The sequence below is a fragment of the Strix aluco genome, chromosome 12 (assembly GCF_031877795.1).
Source record: "Strix aluco isolate bStrAlu1 chromosome 12, bStrAlu1.hap1, whole genome shotgun sequence".
NCBI classification, from domain to species: domain Eukaryota; kingdom Metazoa; phylum Chordata; class Aves; order Strigiformes; family Strigidae; genus Strix; species Strix aluco.
In genome coordinates, this window is record NC_133942.1 from 9,761,016 (window position 1) to 9,779,010 (window position 17,995).

The 17,995-nt window shown below is 38.2% G+C and overlaps 1 protein-coding gene across 10 annotated transcripts in view; it reads left to right on the plus strand.

Annotated features, from left to right (window-relative positions):
• TRPM1 (transient receptor potential cation channel subfamily M member 1) overlaps positions 1-17,995 on the plus strand; it is a 109,588-nt gene that overhangs the window by 39,284 nt on the left and 52,309 nt on the right. The window contains exon 1 of one of the 10 annotated variants that reach the window (XM_074837225.1): positions 10,326-10,492. The exons of the other annotated variants lie outside the window; for them this stretch is intronic. The gene's annotated coding sequence lies outside the window, so the exon portion shown is untranslated. Of the gene's footprint in view, positions 1-10,325; positions 10,493-17,995 lie in introns of those variants that run through there. 10 annotated transcript variants of the gene reach the window in all.

Below are 17,995 nucleotides of genomic sequence, written 5' to 3' on the forward strand. Positions count from 1 at the left end.
TCACTGAATGAACAAATACCATGAGAGTTAATGTAACTACATTAATGAAAACTGATAAGTATAAGGTCCAACGAGAGTGCACCCACAAGCTCCAAAATGAAAGGGAAAGCAAGCAGGAAAGTCATCTAAGAGCAGTTCTCATGGGTTCCAGCCAAAGAATATAGTTATCTGAAGACAAACATACTCCAGATAACTTGATTAACCAGAGCACTGCAGTTCTCTAGGTGTTAACTTGTTGTGGTATAGCTTTGATGAAACATGAGAAACATTCACTCTTAAAAGGCAGTCTAAGAAGATTGATACACACTGTACATTCCAGCAGGATTATTACAGAACAGGTCTTGGAAAGGAGATAATGCCCCGGATTTCAGTCTACCACATGAAAGCAGCATAGATATGATTTCTACAGCTAGATTACCAGAGGATTTCTAAAGATTTTTACAAGGTGTGTATAACATATTGCACATGTACTTTAGTTCATAGAGATGAGATCTATATTTATGCTCTGCTTTACAAACAAACAAAAAAACTTCTGTCTCTGCCTTGGCAAGCTCTCAGTCTCAATAGCAGTACATGTTTGGAAACTCAAATCAATAGTTTTGAGCATGTATTTTGTGCTTCCACATCTTCAGTGTTCACATCCTCACATGAGATCCAGGAGGATACCAGACCTTTTGTAGGGAATGTGGATCCCTTATAATCTCTTCAGATGAAATTGTAAGAGTCAGCATGGAAATAGGCACACAGATATGGTCAAGTCTTCCTATATAAGGCCTGTTACAGAGTTTCATTAGAAACTCTGTTTACTCCTTTTAAATTTATTTTAAATTTCAGAACTTCTGCTTTACTCTAAAACTGTCTTCTGTGTTTAATGAACTTCTCTCACATGCTAGACAAGTCAGAAAAGCAGTCTTGTGATGGGTATGTCAGTAGCACTGACTAGGAGAATGAACAGAAAAATCTGTTCTTTAAACTCGCTTTTTTTCTTTTGCTAAGAGAAACTTCTAAACTAATTAGTTAGAAAGAATCTTCCATTGAGAATAATTTAATTTATTGCAAACTCTACATTTGTTCAATATCAATTTAAATTAGTAAATGACCATTACAAAATTAGAGCTGTATTAGTATACTAAGCAATTCAAGATGTATCTTTTAGGGCAATAAGAGTAATACCTTTTAATTGGGCGTTCTCTGAGTGTGTTTTCATGCGGAGTGGTGAATATATTACCTGAAGAACTACCTGAGTAGAACCCAGTGACTGCATAACAGTCTCCTCTTTGAAAAAGTTGTTCTGGTTTGACTAAAACCAGCTCAGAAACCAAATAAACAGCCCTTAGTGTGAACAATTTTCTTCTATTTTATTAAAGACACGTTTATCAATTCAGGTTTACAACACTGAGTCCAAGCTTCATGGGAGCAATATTAATTTGCTTTTACTGGTATTCATGTTACTTAAATAACATGTATTTAGGCGTTTTGTATGTGCGTAAGAAAACTAAGTAAAATAAGTCAATTGTGTCTTTCAATCTATAAGAAGAAAATGGTCTCTTTTTTCTTTTTCTTTTATTTTTTTTCCTCTTAACCATGGCAGCAATTTGGGTAGCTGAGTGCAAACATCACACTCAGTTTAGTTTAGAGCAGGAGGATGTTTGTGAAGCAGATCTCCCACTCATTCCTGCTTCCCTTGCTTTGGTTCACAGCATGGAATGGTCTAACAGGCATGAACTGGATTTCTTGTAGGTGAAATGAAACCGGAAGTTGTAGCCTGTAACACACCTAGTGCACATCAGTTGCTGCTGGGTATTCAGTGCATAGAGACTAAAGCTAATCTGAGAAAATTCCTCTGAAATACGTTCAGATAGCCCAAGAGTTCTAAAAGACTCTGTGAGGAGTACAGAAGGTTTGTACAAAAGCTACATTTCAATATATGTAGCTTGCTTTATAGGAATCAGATTGGGAGTTGAGCCATCTCTCACTGTTTCTGTTCATAGGTTATACTGTTAACTGAATTTTACAAAGACATCTCTTCCCTGTTTGAAGGGTATTATTGGGAAGGTAAATTCACCATAGAGCAATCTCTGTAGTGCTAGTCTTGGCTAAGCTTGACTCTAGATAACTGCTTTTCACCCAGCTGCATGTTCTGGCCAGGCAGGACGTTCAGTCTGAGAGAAAGATGGGCCTGTTGGCTTTTTTTAATTTCTGGTATTCTCCTTTCAGCTTTCCCAATGGCTCTCCAAAATTATGAGTAAAGACTGGTTTTCACATCGACCTTCATTTCCAGTTGTTTGTCCTGTGGCTTACTGGACCACCTCAGGCATTTCTGCTGCTCAGGTGTATTAAGAAGTGCAGTTACTCAGAAAGATAAGTATGGAGGAATATGACTGCCAGTCTCAGTATGACTTTTTAATGAGTAATATGAGAAAGTACTTACTGTACTCACTGTTGCCTTTTAATGTTGAGTCAAAAGAAGGAGACTTAAAATGGGGCTGGGCTGCAGCCCTGTAGTCAGAGGTGTGAAGCTATGAGAGTCATGGTTCTGCAGAAATCGCTGTGCAGAAAGAGGCACTGTTGGTGATGATGATGATGGAATAAAGAGGCACTGAGAAGCCATATCCAAAGGATGCAACTTCATCAGCTTCCTTTTTCCATGTGTTGGCTCTTGATCATCACAAACCTAACACATGGGTACTACATATTTTTAGTGAAGCTGGACATATTAGCAAGCAGTTGGGTTTTTTTCCTTCTTGTGTGGAAACAGATGTTGCCCTTCTTCTCCCTCAGCCAACCCATGGCAATTTTTGTTTTCGTGGAGGTGTCCTTTATCATAGTAAGCATCATTTCTGAAGGCCTGGAAGGGAATTCTGTTCTATTCCCATATTAAAGATCATGTGGGTTCCTGCCACTATTTCTTCTAACCTCAGAAACATGCCTAGTAAGCAGCAGCCAATGAAAATGTGAGAAATCTGTATTTGTAATGAAATGGAGCTGAGAGGTCTGGAGCAGGGTAGTACACTTACTGTTTCTGGTATTAAAAGATCATCTCTGATGTTAGAGAGATGCTTTACAAGATGAGACCTATTCCTTTGCTGGAAAGCAGTTCAGTTTCCATATTACTCTCAGTTGTTGTGGTTCCAGTTCCAATTTTTAAGATTAGCACCTGTCAAGAAAATAATTATTGTACTGTGCCTGTACAGCAGGTAAATCTATTAGTCGGTGCTGTAATGTTATATAACTATCAAATCAGAAACAAAAAAGTAACCCACAGTTTGCATTTTAGAGCATTAGTGAGGCACAGGTTATTTTCCAACAAACCTCAGCTGATTGGACTCTATCCTTGTAAATATTTGCAGTTAAACCTGTGTGCTGAAGCAGCTTGGAGCTTACACTGCTGCTCTGTTTGCCACCAACTACAGCTCCTCTCCAACTACTTTTGTGATGGTGCACGAGGCTATAGTTTCTCCTGCACAGCTCTGTGGCAGACTGGTAGTAAAGCTTAAGCTCAGCATATTAATACGTGCTTAGAATGGCAGTAAGGGTTAAGCTTAGGTTGCTACTCTGTGCTTAGGTACCTGTTGATGGTGTACAGAATCACAAAGTACGTTGTTACCACAGCCTCTCTAGAAGGAAATAATAAAGCTTGGGGCTGCCATATTTGAAACACATGCTTTCCTCTATCAAGGAGACTTGATGAGAATGTCTTGAATAGAAAGACAGAAGATCGTCTATATAAATTTTCATGCTGACTTGCAAACTCTATGACTTTTCAAGGTGAAATAGTGGTATTGTAACCTATGTTTTTCTTTTATCTGAGTGCTAGTCTGAGGAGAAGGTTGGAAATGCAAGTTTAAAGGGTGAATTATGCACGTATGTCTCATGGCATATAATGAAACTGAACATTTATTCAGATACAGTTGCATTTGTTCAGCCACTACCACACTTGTTAGCAGAGAAAATATTTGCATAAAAATGTAAAACTAAATACACTAGGGAGAAAATTCCTAAATACTTTTTTAGCAGTTGTGCAGCTGAAGATTACTGAAACTAAATAAGATTTAGAAATATTCCATCCCCCTCGCCGCCCCCCCCCCCAAATAATTCTTAGAAGAATTAATAACTTCAGAATCTCTCTAACAAGAGTATTTGCTGCTTGCTGGCATTTCTGTTTTAATTACTGGGGGGAACATAATGTGCTTGACAAAGCTGAAAGCTGCAGTGCCTCATACTGTTTCAGCAACTTGCTGTGATTTTAATTTATCTTAACCCATGTATTGATCAGCAGGACCTGCATTTATGACAGTAGATTTCTATTCAAATGTTCCATGATTTAAGCAAATGCCCTTGTGTTAAAGCCTAGATGTGAGCAGTCCAGATAGGAGAGGAATCAAGCGCTCATTTCCCTGTGGAGGGGGTGGCATGGGTGGTATTGGTATGTTGCTGCTCTGAGCGATCAGCACTTTCTTCTTCTTTGTTACAGCTCATCTTTGATGTCAGTTGTGCTTAAGCAGAACACACAGTTCGTTGCTGTTTTTTCTGTACAAAGCCTCTTCAAACACAGAGAAAATGGGGGAGGGAGAATTATGAAACATACAATTGCCACTGTTGCTATGTGAAGTTTAAAAGCGTTTCCATGAGGGAGGAGTAGTACTTATGGCACTTGACTGAATTACAAAAACACTTATCAGTGGGTGAAATCTTGCCAAAAATAACTGATTTCCCTCGCACTTCTCACAGGATGGAACAGCCTTTCTTGCATTAGCACCAGATTAAAAAAAGCTGTGTTGATTTTCCTCTGTTCTGTTTTAAAAATACTCTTTCAAATTCTAACCACTTGACAGAACTAGAGGAATGCTGCAGATGAGTTCAGAGATGAACCTGGGCAGTAAAGGCAATTACTTTACTTAGTGACATGTATATCATCCAGAGAAGAACTGCAGTGATAACATACCAAAGTTGAAAGAAACCATCACATATGTTTTACAATCCTGTCCACCTAAAAGCACTCATTCCCTGTGTAAGAAGCAATATATTTTTTTACAGGAACTCGGTGTTTTCAGTGGATTGCAGATTGGGAATTTTTATACAAAGGAGGGAGCGAGAGGAATGTATTTTTTACTGCTGCTGCACTGGACGGTTTCATCAGATCCTACTTAAGGTCATAATAAATTTGCTGGGGATAATAGCCTGTACTTCAAACTAGACAGATAATTCCATTGAACTTCCAAACCCATTTTGTGCAGAGATTATCACATTTCAATAAATGTAGCTTACTTTATAGGAATCAGATTGGGAACTAAGCCATTTCTCACCACTTCTGTTCATGGACTATACTGCTAATTGTACTTTAAGGCTTTTGAGTTGTTGTTTATATTAGCTGTTCAACACCTAGAATGCCTGGATAATTCTTCACTGGTAGTAAGAGGATTTATGATCATTTTGTTATCAAACTATTTCTTCTTTGAGTTCATAAAACCCAAAAAGCAACTCCAGGTTTTATTGGAGCTCTAGAGGTTACAGTCAGTGCTTTGTTTTAGCCCACAGTGCAGTAAAGTAGGTGAGAGCCCTACCTTCTCTGTACCGCAGCCACCTCACCATCACGTTCTGTGTTGCAGTGAGACCTTGGGCTCGGAAGGGGAAAAGACTCCGGAACAAAAATTATAGTCGCTTTTGGTGCGAATGTGGTTCTGCCTTGGGTGTTTTGTCACTGACTTCAGTGCTTTGTTTGAGCTTACCAAATCATTTCATGTAAGCGTTTCATTTGTGCTCAGGTACATATATATCTGGACCAAATGCTAACTGCTACCTCCAAGCAAAAAGGAGAATAACCAGAGGCAGAGATACTTTGAATCTAGTTCACGCATTCAGTCTGTGGCCAATCAAAGCATTGCAGTGAATGGTCATGAATTTTGCTGCTACAAAACAGTATTATTTGGATGGTTATGCATAAATAACGCTATTCCACTTTCATGAGAACAAGCTTGTCATAAGCAATCCAGCCTTTCATCTTTAGCCATTCCTGACTGAGTCTCGGCTAGCTTATTTTTCCTCACAGGCAGATGCTGTCGCGTCATTTCTTATCTGTTTTGACATCCATATCCGTGACATCTGTATTAATGCTCATCACAAGTTTCAGCAGCTCAGTAGTGTTGCATTCTGTGAAGTCCTAGTCATTGGTTCAAGATTTAATACAGCTATGAAAAAATAAGTGATTCTTTGAGCTGCAGTTTGTCTTGGTTATGTGATAACAGGCTTGGCTTGTAAGTAGCATTCGGTTCCTCTCAAATGCTGAAACTCAGGTCCCAAGGGGATTTTCGTACTGGTTTTTGTGGTTCCCCCACCACCCCTTCTTCCACATTTTCTTAATTACATCACATTGTAATGATTGTTCATTTCTTTATGACATTCCCATTTATAGTTACTGGGACATTTCAAATTTGGATTTGGTCTGATAACGACTGTGAGGAAGATTACGGTATATTCCCTAGACATCTTACATGTAGTCTAGCTCAGTTCTTACTCATGTACAATTTTACTTGTAGTTTTGGAGAAAAAACCTAAAATATTGCATCTTTTTGCACTGCATTTTGTCATTTCATGGTTCAGCTCCCACATTTGCTATCCATAAATTTTACTTTTGATATATGAATGCACTAGGCTCTACATGACATTGGCTTGCTAAATCTTAGAGAATGCTACATAAACAGTGCAGAAGAAGAAAATGAACGGGAAATATTTCCTTTCTACTGGGCAAATTAATTTGCTTTTATTAGGGGAGTAGTTTCAAAACCAGTAAGTATCTGAAAAGAAATTATATGTTGTCTGTCTTTGTATTGATTTCACTGATATAGACACATTTGGGAGAGACCAGGAAATGCATCAGATCGGATCAGAATGTAATGTATTTTATCTTTTTGTTAAGAAAAGGCTATTAGCTGCATTCAGTAAGTGAGCTATCAAACATGCCAGTGAAAACTTATCACTTGGAAAAAGTTATATTTACTGAGTTTCCAATTATCATACATAAATATAACTCATTACCCAGGTATTAGATTTGCAGCAGTTGTAATAAAAGCATAAGAACATGTTACTTTTTGAAGAGAAAGAAGTTGTTTGCTATCAGTGAATTGAGTGTATTTTATTTTGGCGGTGGGAGTAATAAGGGCATGTGTTGACAGTGAGGTATGTAAATAAAGCTTTTTTTGGCATGGACTAATGCCTCTATATTGTATGTGAAGATATTGTTTAACTTGATAAAACCAAATTCATCAGTTCTTCATTCCTGCTTACTCCCTGAAAGCATGCAAGTACTGAGTACCATTGGAAACCAAGGGAATTTTTTTTCTGAGACAGTCATGGTGAGGGCAGCAGAGAGATGCATATCTTTATCCCTTTCCTTCACAGTGCATTTATATCAAGCCATGTCACAAAACAAACTCCAAGTGCTGTGAGCCTTCCCATAGTATAAGTGCAGACATCCATGAAAACTATCTTTTGTGTGGTGGCATTTTCTCTGAGAATGTAATTTTTTTCACTCATGTGTGTTATTCCTTTGAACTCTGAATGAGCACTTTGGCTGAACTTGACAGAATTATATATTTGGCATTAAATGCCAGTGATTTCTTCCTCTTACCATGCAGAATTTTGTCATAGGCATTTCAGACAGTAAGCACAGCAGACAGTAGGTTGTTTGCCCTTGACATCAGAAGTGCATGTTTATTAGGTTTTTAGCCAACTTGGTTAAGGTTTATTTTACACACAATGTGTGTAAGTCCCTTTGCTTTTTACAAGGCTGTTTCCTGCCCCACCCCACCCTCAAAACATGCTATTTAATTCCTACATTACTATTATCATTATCATTGTTATTATATTTTTATATATATAGAATGCTATCTTCTGATATCTGAACTACTATTCAGAACATTCTCATTGGAGTGTAGGCATCCTGACAAACTTTGGCTTTGCTTAAAACACCCAGTCTGAAATTTGTGGTTTTCAAAATTTTCAAAACTTGTTCTTTATTTGCAATAGCAAGTGAGGAAAATGTTCTTACTGCTTGTAGAGGGGGGCTTTGATCTCAGTCACCTTAAACAGAACACTTTGACAGCTACAATTTTTTTTCCTTTTGGGTAGATGCACATGGCTTGGTTATCTTTCATCAGTCTCATTACTTAAACTGAGGTGCCAGAGCAGTTACGGTGTTGTAGAAGGAATATGCTGGCAGACTTGCATGCCTATGAAATTTCCGTTAAGGGAAGAGTGAGAAAAATTTGCATTTGATTTTAAAAAATACTGTTCTATCTCAGGTGTACATTTCTATCATCGCAGTTTGAGCTAACAAATGGAAGAACAAAACACAGAGGCATGATGTTCCCAATATTGATTCCTAAACTGTATCCTGTCTTCCAAATGCAGGTACTGTAGATACAACCTGCATTCTTGCATAATGGATGGCCAAGGAAAACTCATTCATGAGCAAAAAGGAATTAATTCCTTTTTAACTTATGTTGCTGTAGAGAACCTATCCAGGGAAACGTACCACACTGCATGTCTGAGTTCCATTTTCAGAAGGGAGTTAAGTGCCCAAATCACTTTTTTTAAAAAAATATATTTTCTGGCTTATGTATTTGATAATATTTCTTGCAGTTTGTCCAATAGGTCTATCTCTTCTAGCTCACAGAGTACACCATGTTCCAGACAGCAGAGGCATCCATAAAGGCCACTATGTCAGAAATCTGGTTTTCACTGGAAAAAGAAACATCTGTTGACTTTATCGTATGTCCTCCATTTCTATGCTCAGCTTTCAAGAATGGTGGGTAGTGGCTTTGAGACAATCCCTTTGCTTGAACAGGATATCAGACAGCTTCTGCAACAACTGGAACTTAAGCTTGATGTGATTTCAGAGGTCAGAACTAGCAACATGATTTTGAAAGCACAGAAAAAGAAATTTATGCAACTGCGGAGTACACCTGTGATATGTTTCAGTGTCTGTTGAATACAGTAGATAGAAAGTCTCTCATTAAATTTAGTGAACTTTGGATGAAGGCTTCAAGTAAAAAATTCGCTACATGAAGGAATGCTCTGTATTTCCATTATTAACAGAGTGCTGTGCCCCACAACTGACATAGTTGCTTACTTTTCTTTGACTTTGTGCTCACTTACTAGTATCTTGCTTGCTTCAGAATTTACCATTTCCTCAAACAGAAACAAAGTCCAAAACTTGTTTGGCATTGTAGTTTTCCAGAGGCATGTCTAATTCTTCCATAACCCATTGCTGTTTCTCATGAAGTCAGCAGGAACTTTGTCTCATTAAGAAGAGCAGGGTCTGGTTCTAAAACAAAGCTATTTCAGCTGCATGCTTTGGCATTTAGGGCTGGACAGAAGTTGAAATGATGTCTGTAAAGTATTTCTTTGCCAATCACAAATGGGTATATGTTCAATACATTGGAGATCAGATACAGGAACAGTGAAACAAGATTAGAGTCTAGCAGGCTACTTGCCTGCACAGTGCAGTGCTGCAGAAGCAGGGAGTTAGGCTATCTTTAGCTCTAGGTAGTGTGATCCTTAGATGTGATTCTAGATGTCATCTATTGTGTTATGTTGGCACCTGGCACAGCAAGACAAGGTAGGTATTTCAAAGTTAGAGCAGAAAAAAGAACTGCCTGCAACATACTGTGTCCTTTGGTATTGGTAATTTTAAAGTATGAAAAGATGCAAAAGAAGCCCTTTGCAGCAAAGGAATAAATTAAATTGACAAAAGCAACAGGGTATGAAAATGCATGTGATATGTAAAGTTACAAAATGAATGGCTTATTTACGACTTCAGCTGTTTTAGTACAGCATTTTGCCCAACTTCAAATTGTTCTAAAAAGGATTAGATATAATTAATGCTGTATGACCTCCTTTTTTCTTCTTTTCAAAGAATGTAGAGCTGTACATCTAATGAGGACCCCTGAAAGGACTATTATGTCCAATTGTCTCAATTATGCAAATAACGTTGATATTTTAGCAGAAGGGAGGGGATACTTCAAATTAAAAGTTTCAGCTCCTGCTTTAGCCTTTCTGCAGTGCCGGCACTTTTACAGCAAGTACATCCACTGTTTGAAGAGAGGAAAGGAGGTTTAACAAATTGGAGATTTGGGCACTATCAAAGTAGATTTGTTGTGCCTTGTTCCACCATGAGATGAAAATACCCTCTGGGCAGGGAGATGGGTCATGAGACTTCTAAAGGATTACCTTCAAAGGGAGTCATGAGATTGGTTTGAACAAAGAAGCTGCTCACATGCTTATCATATGAGATTCTCTTCTTAAAGTGGTGGAAACCCATCTCCTTGGGAATTCTCATGAACTTCAGAGAGACTGAAAAGTCCTAACAGTAAGATGAATGAGAAGTCTGAACAATAAACAGATGGGACAGAAGCTCAGAGTTAAATGCAATTTATTTATTCTAGATGTAATTCATCTTTCCAAACTCTGAAACACTTCCAGTGACAAGCAGGTAGGACATGATTTTAAATTATTTTTTGTTTCATTCCTGATCATCTTCTGGTTTGCTACCTTTTTTAGCATCGATACGCATAATTGAAATTTGCGCTGAAGAGCTGTATAGTGACCTACGATTGATTGGAGAAAGATAATTCAGTTAAAATTACAGTATTCTGATTAGACTACTTTCTAGATTTCTCATTTATTTTGAAAGACGGGAAACCTGAGGTACTAATTGCAAGAAGACAAAATGAGTTTTCAAGTCCAAAAATGTGTCTTGAAACATTTCAAAAATTAGAACATTGCTTGGGTACGACTATAATAAGATGTAGAAATGCTGGCAAAGAGAGATTAGGTGAAAATATATCTTACACATTTGAACGCTAGTTTAGAGCTACCTCTGCAGTAAATGGGGATGGAGTTCTGAGGGGGTTTTTTTGTTCTGCAGGTTGGGACTTTGCTTTGTTTTGGGGTTGTTTTCAGTTTTCAAAATTAGCGAGTAATACTTTCCAAAGTTCGCTTTTGGCAACAAGCCTTCTGATAAGCAAGCCTCTTTCTGTGTGTGTTTGTTTCCAATTGAGTTTATCAAGGTCCGATAGTAGGTGAGGTATTATAGAAGTCTTAGAACAGAAAGGGGCATAATTTATGGTGATTTTCCTTACCCCAGTGAGGGTTGCCAATAAAGGGGGTTTCCCCAGTGAAAGACTTATAACAAACATCAGCAGCCCCCATCCCATTTATATCAACAATGCTGCTGTTGTCATTTGAAGTAATGCATTTCTGCCATAAAGCATATTGGGCTCTGAGATGAGAGAACTCCCTCACCAAGATCCAACCTACATGTGATCCCTGAGTATTCATGTACCAATCTTTCAAATGATTGGGAAGCCAAGGAAGCTCAGTTTTGGCCTTTGTTACCTACCCTCTAGCTCTTCAAATCACAATTCCAAAGAATGATGCTCCCTTCCACTCTTCTGTCATTCCTACACCTTCTGCTGTAGTGCGGGTGGGGTCTTGAGGAGGGACATCTCAGAGTAACAGTAGCTCCAAGAGGGCATATCCTTGTACTCCCCTACCAAGCCAGAGACAGCCATGAACACAGCTTCTGGCCTGTTCAAGTCTCCCTTAACTCCCCTAATTCAGGCTTTAAAATTTTTCATCCCCATTTTTGATAACGGATTAAATCCAGTAAACTGAAACCTTTCTTAATAATTTTTCCCCACTACCATTTTAATTCAAACGGTAGACTGCAGCTAACATTTTAAAGCCAAATATGTTAATGAGTTATAGATAATATTTGACAACTGTAAATTATACTGTATATCAGTATAGGCAGAGTATTTCCTGTGTGCTGTTTCCTGGACTGTATTATGATCTGTTGAAGTTAGATGTATTCTTCTCTCTTTTTAGAGAACAATGTGTTGCACACCATGGGAAAAAAGTCCAGGAACATTGCTGGAGATACTGTTTTCTGGTTCTGTGGCACTTATTAATTCTTTTCACTCACAGCTTCAAGGGTTTTATATGCATAAGGACTGAAAAGAAGATTGACAAAATTTTCTGAAAACTGTTTTTATCTATAAACTCATTTGAAATTTCCCATTGCCATCACCCTTTTAATTATGTCAGTCCTGAAGTACTGAAGTTTTCAGAAGTTTCCAATAAACGTTGGCAACTCTCAAGTATATATAATACGATGTTTTAATAAATGTTTTAATAATATTTAGTGTCTCCAGGAAATAATTTAACCCTTGAGTTCCAATGCTTTCATAACGATTTCTAAAAGATTATAAGGTATAATTTTGTGCAGACCCTGCAGCCCAACAGTTAAAATCAGCTGGAAATTCTTTCTTTTTTTGAAAATGACAGAAAGCAGCAGGGTATAAAATGTGGCTGATTGTGGCATATTCTGTTAAAGCTTATGTATTAGCTAATGCCTGGAAAATAATTGCTTTACTGAGTGTAAAATTAGCCACAGCAAGCTGCAAATTTTCAACCGCTCAAACTATTTAACAGAATTCTACTTGGAGAATCTTGCTTTCAGGAAAACTGTATGTACTGCAAAGTGATGTTAATTTCTTAAGAGTCAGATTGGCTAACTAGTATTTTACATATATATTTGCAAAAAGAGTGCACATTTACAGAAAGTCAAAGAGAGAAGAAAATATGTTATCTTTTCTCAAAATATGTATTTGTTCAGCATCTCCAGATTTTAGAGAATTCTGAGATATGCATATATTGCATTATATTGTGAATATAGAAATTCTACTTTGTAGTAATTTTAAAGTGTGTTTTATTAACATGCCTAGCAGTATGCCTTAAATAGTGGCTTCTTTCGTCACATTTTGAAAATGTCAATATACTAAATTCTCCAAGCCTACCTGTTTAGTGCACTCTGAACTTCAAGTAGTACAAATTAGAACTGTACATTTATAACAAACTCTCATAGATAAGTAATATCTCACACAACATTTAGTCATTCTCTTAAAATGCTTTTCATTCATGGTTTGCCCTGTTCCTTAAAGAAAAATTATTATAAGGTCTCAAACCATACTATTACATCATGGATGAAAAATCAGCATGTTTAACTGGCTTATCAGAAGTTTTATAGAAGTTATCTCTGAAGTAGTAACTTGTAACCTGTTACATCAAACAAGTGCTTATATTTTTAACTCCTTTTCCAAACAGCATATTTTTGATAATTTCTACTCTAATAGCCATTATTCTTCATAATGTGAACTTGGATGACCCAGATCTCTCTCAGATAGAAGCAATATTCTAGTCCAATTCAATGGTTTTTGCATCTGCTTCATTAAGTGCAGGTTAGTCTTTTTTTGCATGCATAATTAACATCTCTTGACACCATTTTCTAAAATGCAAATAACCAGGAGAATTAAGCATGTGGGTAGTTTTAGTTAGAACTATTCATAGGCTTAGTTTTGTAATGAGGGAAGTACCTTGTTATGTTGGTTATGATTTCATAAGTATTGATGAATTTCACAAAGGAAGATCTTCTGTTGAGGGTGTTGAATCAAATGGGTTTTCACTGTAGTAGCATTTTTCTATTTCGGGTCAGAATAGCCTGTATTAAAAGCTCATAGTTAAGAGTAGTTTAAGAGAAATATCACACATGCATATAATCTGGAAGCATCCTGGCTTCCTTTAAAACCATATCTAGCAGAGACTCTTAATGATAGAAAGGGCAGGTAATTGTTACAGTGCAAAAATAATTCCTGAGCCTTGTCAGAGCTAGATACCAGGGCCATCTTATATCTTCAAATAAGAATTATTAGCAAATTATCTCATAGAAGAAATTAGTAATTACCAGGCTACTTTGCTAGCATCATGTTAGAGGCTGCTTGCTGTTTATCCCTGCTCATCCACTCTGCTATACTGGGCCTCTTGAGAATGGTTATTTGTAGGCAGGGGTGGCTTCACTACCCATAGATAAAGTTTTTCAACACCTCCCATCCTAACGTCTTGGCCTGTGTTTGCTATAACTCTGCCACTCATTAAGATCTTGGAGTAAAACTGGCTATATGGAGCATGTGCAGGCTGAAGATTTTTTGGGGGAAAAAAATCCAAAACAGATCTCAGAAAGGAGGCTAAGTACAGAGATATATTTGTGTTCCTCATCTCCCTAGCATCTAGAACAGAAGGGCTGAAGGCAAGAGGAGGATTTGGCAAGGTAATAACAGAACTGGAATAGGGAACAAATGGAGATTATACATTATTGTTAACATTTCTTAGAAAATCTCTTCCCTGAAATTTGATACAGTAAGGGATGGGACTGAGCTGTTTCAGGAATGGCTTTTGTTACCTTAAAGTGTGGTAGATGTGGTATGTAACCTGGTCACTGAGTTTCTTTGTGTTCCACGCAAAAAAAAAATTCTCCATTGTGCAACTACACAAGGTATGTTCTCTGCAGGCAAGCACTGAGCAAGCTGTCCTGCAGTATGCTCTAAATGGCTGTTTAGTTGCTTTATTTTAGTTGTGTTAGTGCATAGTTACATTAATGCTGAGCTGTGCCCAAGCAGCTGTGCCTGCCTCTCAGTAGGGTGTCTGAGCTCATCCAACACACTTTACTAATGTGCCTCCATGGACTTTGTGCTGGAGCTGGGTACATCCAACCATGTCAGAGCAAGCCAGGTCTGCTGTCGTGTTGATGTGAACATCTCTAAGGCTCTGGGGGAGAGCAGTGTATCTCTAAGAGATGCAGCACAATTGTGTTAACTTTGAAAAGAGATCATGTTACTTCCTTTTGTAGACTGTGTCCCTAAGTTAGTGAATGTGGAGAGAAAATTATTCATCTCATTTCAGCAGATGTTTGCTGTGTGCCTCACCAGCAGGCCAGCAACACACAACATAATGAAGGCATGAAAGCTCATTACAGCTCTGTGTGCAGTGTAGCACTACTTAGAGTTTCCACATCATCAGCAGGAGTGATGTCTGGCCTCAATTTGAAATAACAACATTGCTTACCGTCTCTGCCATCCTGCCTGTTTGTGTGCTAGTCTCAACCACAGAGCAAATGGTTCCCTGACACGGTTGCTACAAGAGCATGGGTTCAAATAGAACCATATGAAAAATACAGTGGGATGAGAATAAAAATTGTCTTGAGGAAATAATCTTGTATTTGAAAAAATCTTACAACTTCTTGATGCTATACTTATTAGCAAACAATATAAGAGATCCCCTTTCTGTTGAATAGTTTTGTACTTCATATTCTAACAATTGCCAAAACTGTTCTTTGATGTAACCCATGCAGACTAAGGGTTTGGAAATTTTAGATTCACAAGCTGTCACTGTGTTCTGTAGTTGGGGACATTGTTCATGGCTCTGGCTCCCTAGTGACATAACACAAATTTAAAATAGCATTATGGTTTTGTGCCTGGTATTTCTTAGCAATGAACAATGTTTCAGTAAAATCTTACCAGTTCATGAGTGGCTACAAAATTGGCTATTGACATTTGTTACGTACTTTGGAGTATTTTTCTCCAAGCAAGAACACTATTATTGGGAGCACAGTTGTTCTGGGTAGAACTAATCACCTGAATGATTGATTAGTTGGGCACTTGGAAAAACTCTTCCTTCAAAGTGAAGCAGCATGAAGGATAGCGTAATTGGGATGTCGCATTTGAAGGCAGCACAAAATAGAAATCTTTCTAGTATCTGTTTTTGAGTTCTAGATATCAGGGATTCTGCTGATAAAATGATTTGTTTTCTTATTTCTGCCAGTTGTTTATTGGGCAGAGTTCTTACTTGTTTTCTCTCAAGTAACAGCAACCGAATGTGATTACCTACATGGCATTTACAAAAGTCTGTGCGCTTGTTTTCACGGTGAGGTGTTCCACCTCCAGATCACGTCTTTCTCTCACAATCTCATCAAAGCAAAGATCTCTTTGCTCAAATCTGGCATAAATATCCCAGTTTAATTCTGTAGAGCATTCTGATTAAGTAATTGTGTATAACACAGTTGAGATTTGACTTCCCCGGCGATAGCACCTTTTGCAGCATACCGCAAGCTAAAGGAGCATTACCAAGAAATGTTGGTAAGATGGTGTGAACAGAGTCACAGCTGACTGTTTCCATAAATTACAATAATCAATCCACATCTTAACAAGATGTTGGTGAAAGTAATTTGTATTATTCCATAGATGTGAGGCCTGCTGCCCAGCCAACTCCATTTTTGTATTATTCTGTGCTTGATTTAGCCTGAACAGCTTTGTCAAGCCCTGTATTATGCATGGCATACATTCATTTGGTCCCGTGCCTACTCCCCCATTGCATCTGTGTGCCAGGCACTGTCTGCTGAGCCTGATCCCTGTACCTGGCTTCATGCACCAAACACTGCTGTTTTCATGCCCACTTGTCTGCTGACCAGCTGTGCCTGGTACAGGCAAAGCCTCACTGGAGCTCAGCAGCTGGGGAGCGTGTGCTCTTTCGTAGGGCTCCAGGTGCCAAAGAGCTGTCCTACAATGGGTGCTCTCTAGTTGCAAGATAAGGCCAAAGCCCCATCCTGTCCTGTGAGCAAGTCAAGCACGCTAAGCCGTCCAGCAGAGACATGTGTCCCAGTTGCATGGAGCATCTCTCTTTGGAGATCATGGCAGTTGAGAGAGCTGACTACATTGGCTTTAGGTCTGGCTGAGTGTGGGCTTTGGATATGCTCCAATGACACTACGACTCTCATCCCTGCCCTCCTTTGTCACCCCCCAAATTCTTTCACTTCCTTTGGTGGTAGTTTTATCATTATGACCTTTCACAGATACTAAATACCACTGCTCTCCTGCAGAGGTATATGACAACTGAAATTCACAGCTTCCGGTGGCACAATAGTGTATAAGAGTTTGCAGTATGATGTTTCCAGTGGCTTTGCTCATCTGTGTTGATTCCCACCCTGGCTTTTCACCAGAGGTGTATTGGTCCAGTGCCCACCTGCTGCCCTTGCGTGAAGCTGCAGTGAAAGAGGGATGCAGGCTCTGTTTTGGTACAGCCTGAAATTCAGGCCCAGTACTTGTTCATTGAATGGTTGGTTATATGTGAAATGAAATACATAAAATTTAATGTTAATTTAGCAGCAAACTGAAATTATCTTGTGGTGAGAGAAAATTTTCTCTTCAGTTACTGCATGTCTGCAGCATGTATGCACATTTCTCGGCAAATAGTGTAGTTTGCTTGTGATAGTCAAAGGACAACTGGTCTTTGTACAACTAGTTCTTGTGTTTATTAATGGCTATATTAGAAAGATGACTGTTTGTTTAGGGTCTTGGTGTTGTTAACTCATGATTTACAAACCAGCAACACTGATTTCCATTCTTGTCTGTAGGAGGACCTTCGGCAGCAGGATACCTTCTTTAATGACAGAGATCTAACAAATCCATACCGTGGAATAACATAAACCCAGTATTAATACTATTTCTCAGCAACATATTGATTTCTAGGCTGAATACCAAGAATTAACAGTAGTTTTCTTTTGTTTTTATCATAGTTTAGGAGACCTGTTGTCAGTTTTCATAAAGGAGAACAAACATGCCACTGAACATCTGAAATGTGTTTTTTCAAAATCAGATTCTGATTAGTACATTAAGAATTTGCAATAATAAGCGGGTTCAAACTTCACTACTATCAACAAGTTGGGATCTTGCTTTTTTCTGTGTTTCTTAGAGTTGAATGGAAAATGTGCAGTGTGTTTTAGTGCCGTAATCTTGCTGGCAGCAACTATTTGCCTGTCAGCCTAATGCTTCCACTGGCTGTGAGTCTGAAAACTGTAGCTGATCTGTCATAGTCCTTTGACAATTCATCCATTCCAAGGCTGTTAAAAAGCGCTTACTTTTTACAAACTCACAAGAGGCAGTATGCATACTTATATTTTTCCTCAAGAAACCAAATAAATTTCAAACCGGAGAGAGAAATGTACAGAATCTGTATAAAATAAGTAGGGAAAGTGCCTGTTTTCTGGCAGCGAATGTTTCTGCTCAAGTATTTGCACTGGATTATAATGGAGCTTTGGTTAAGC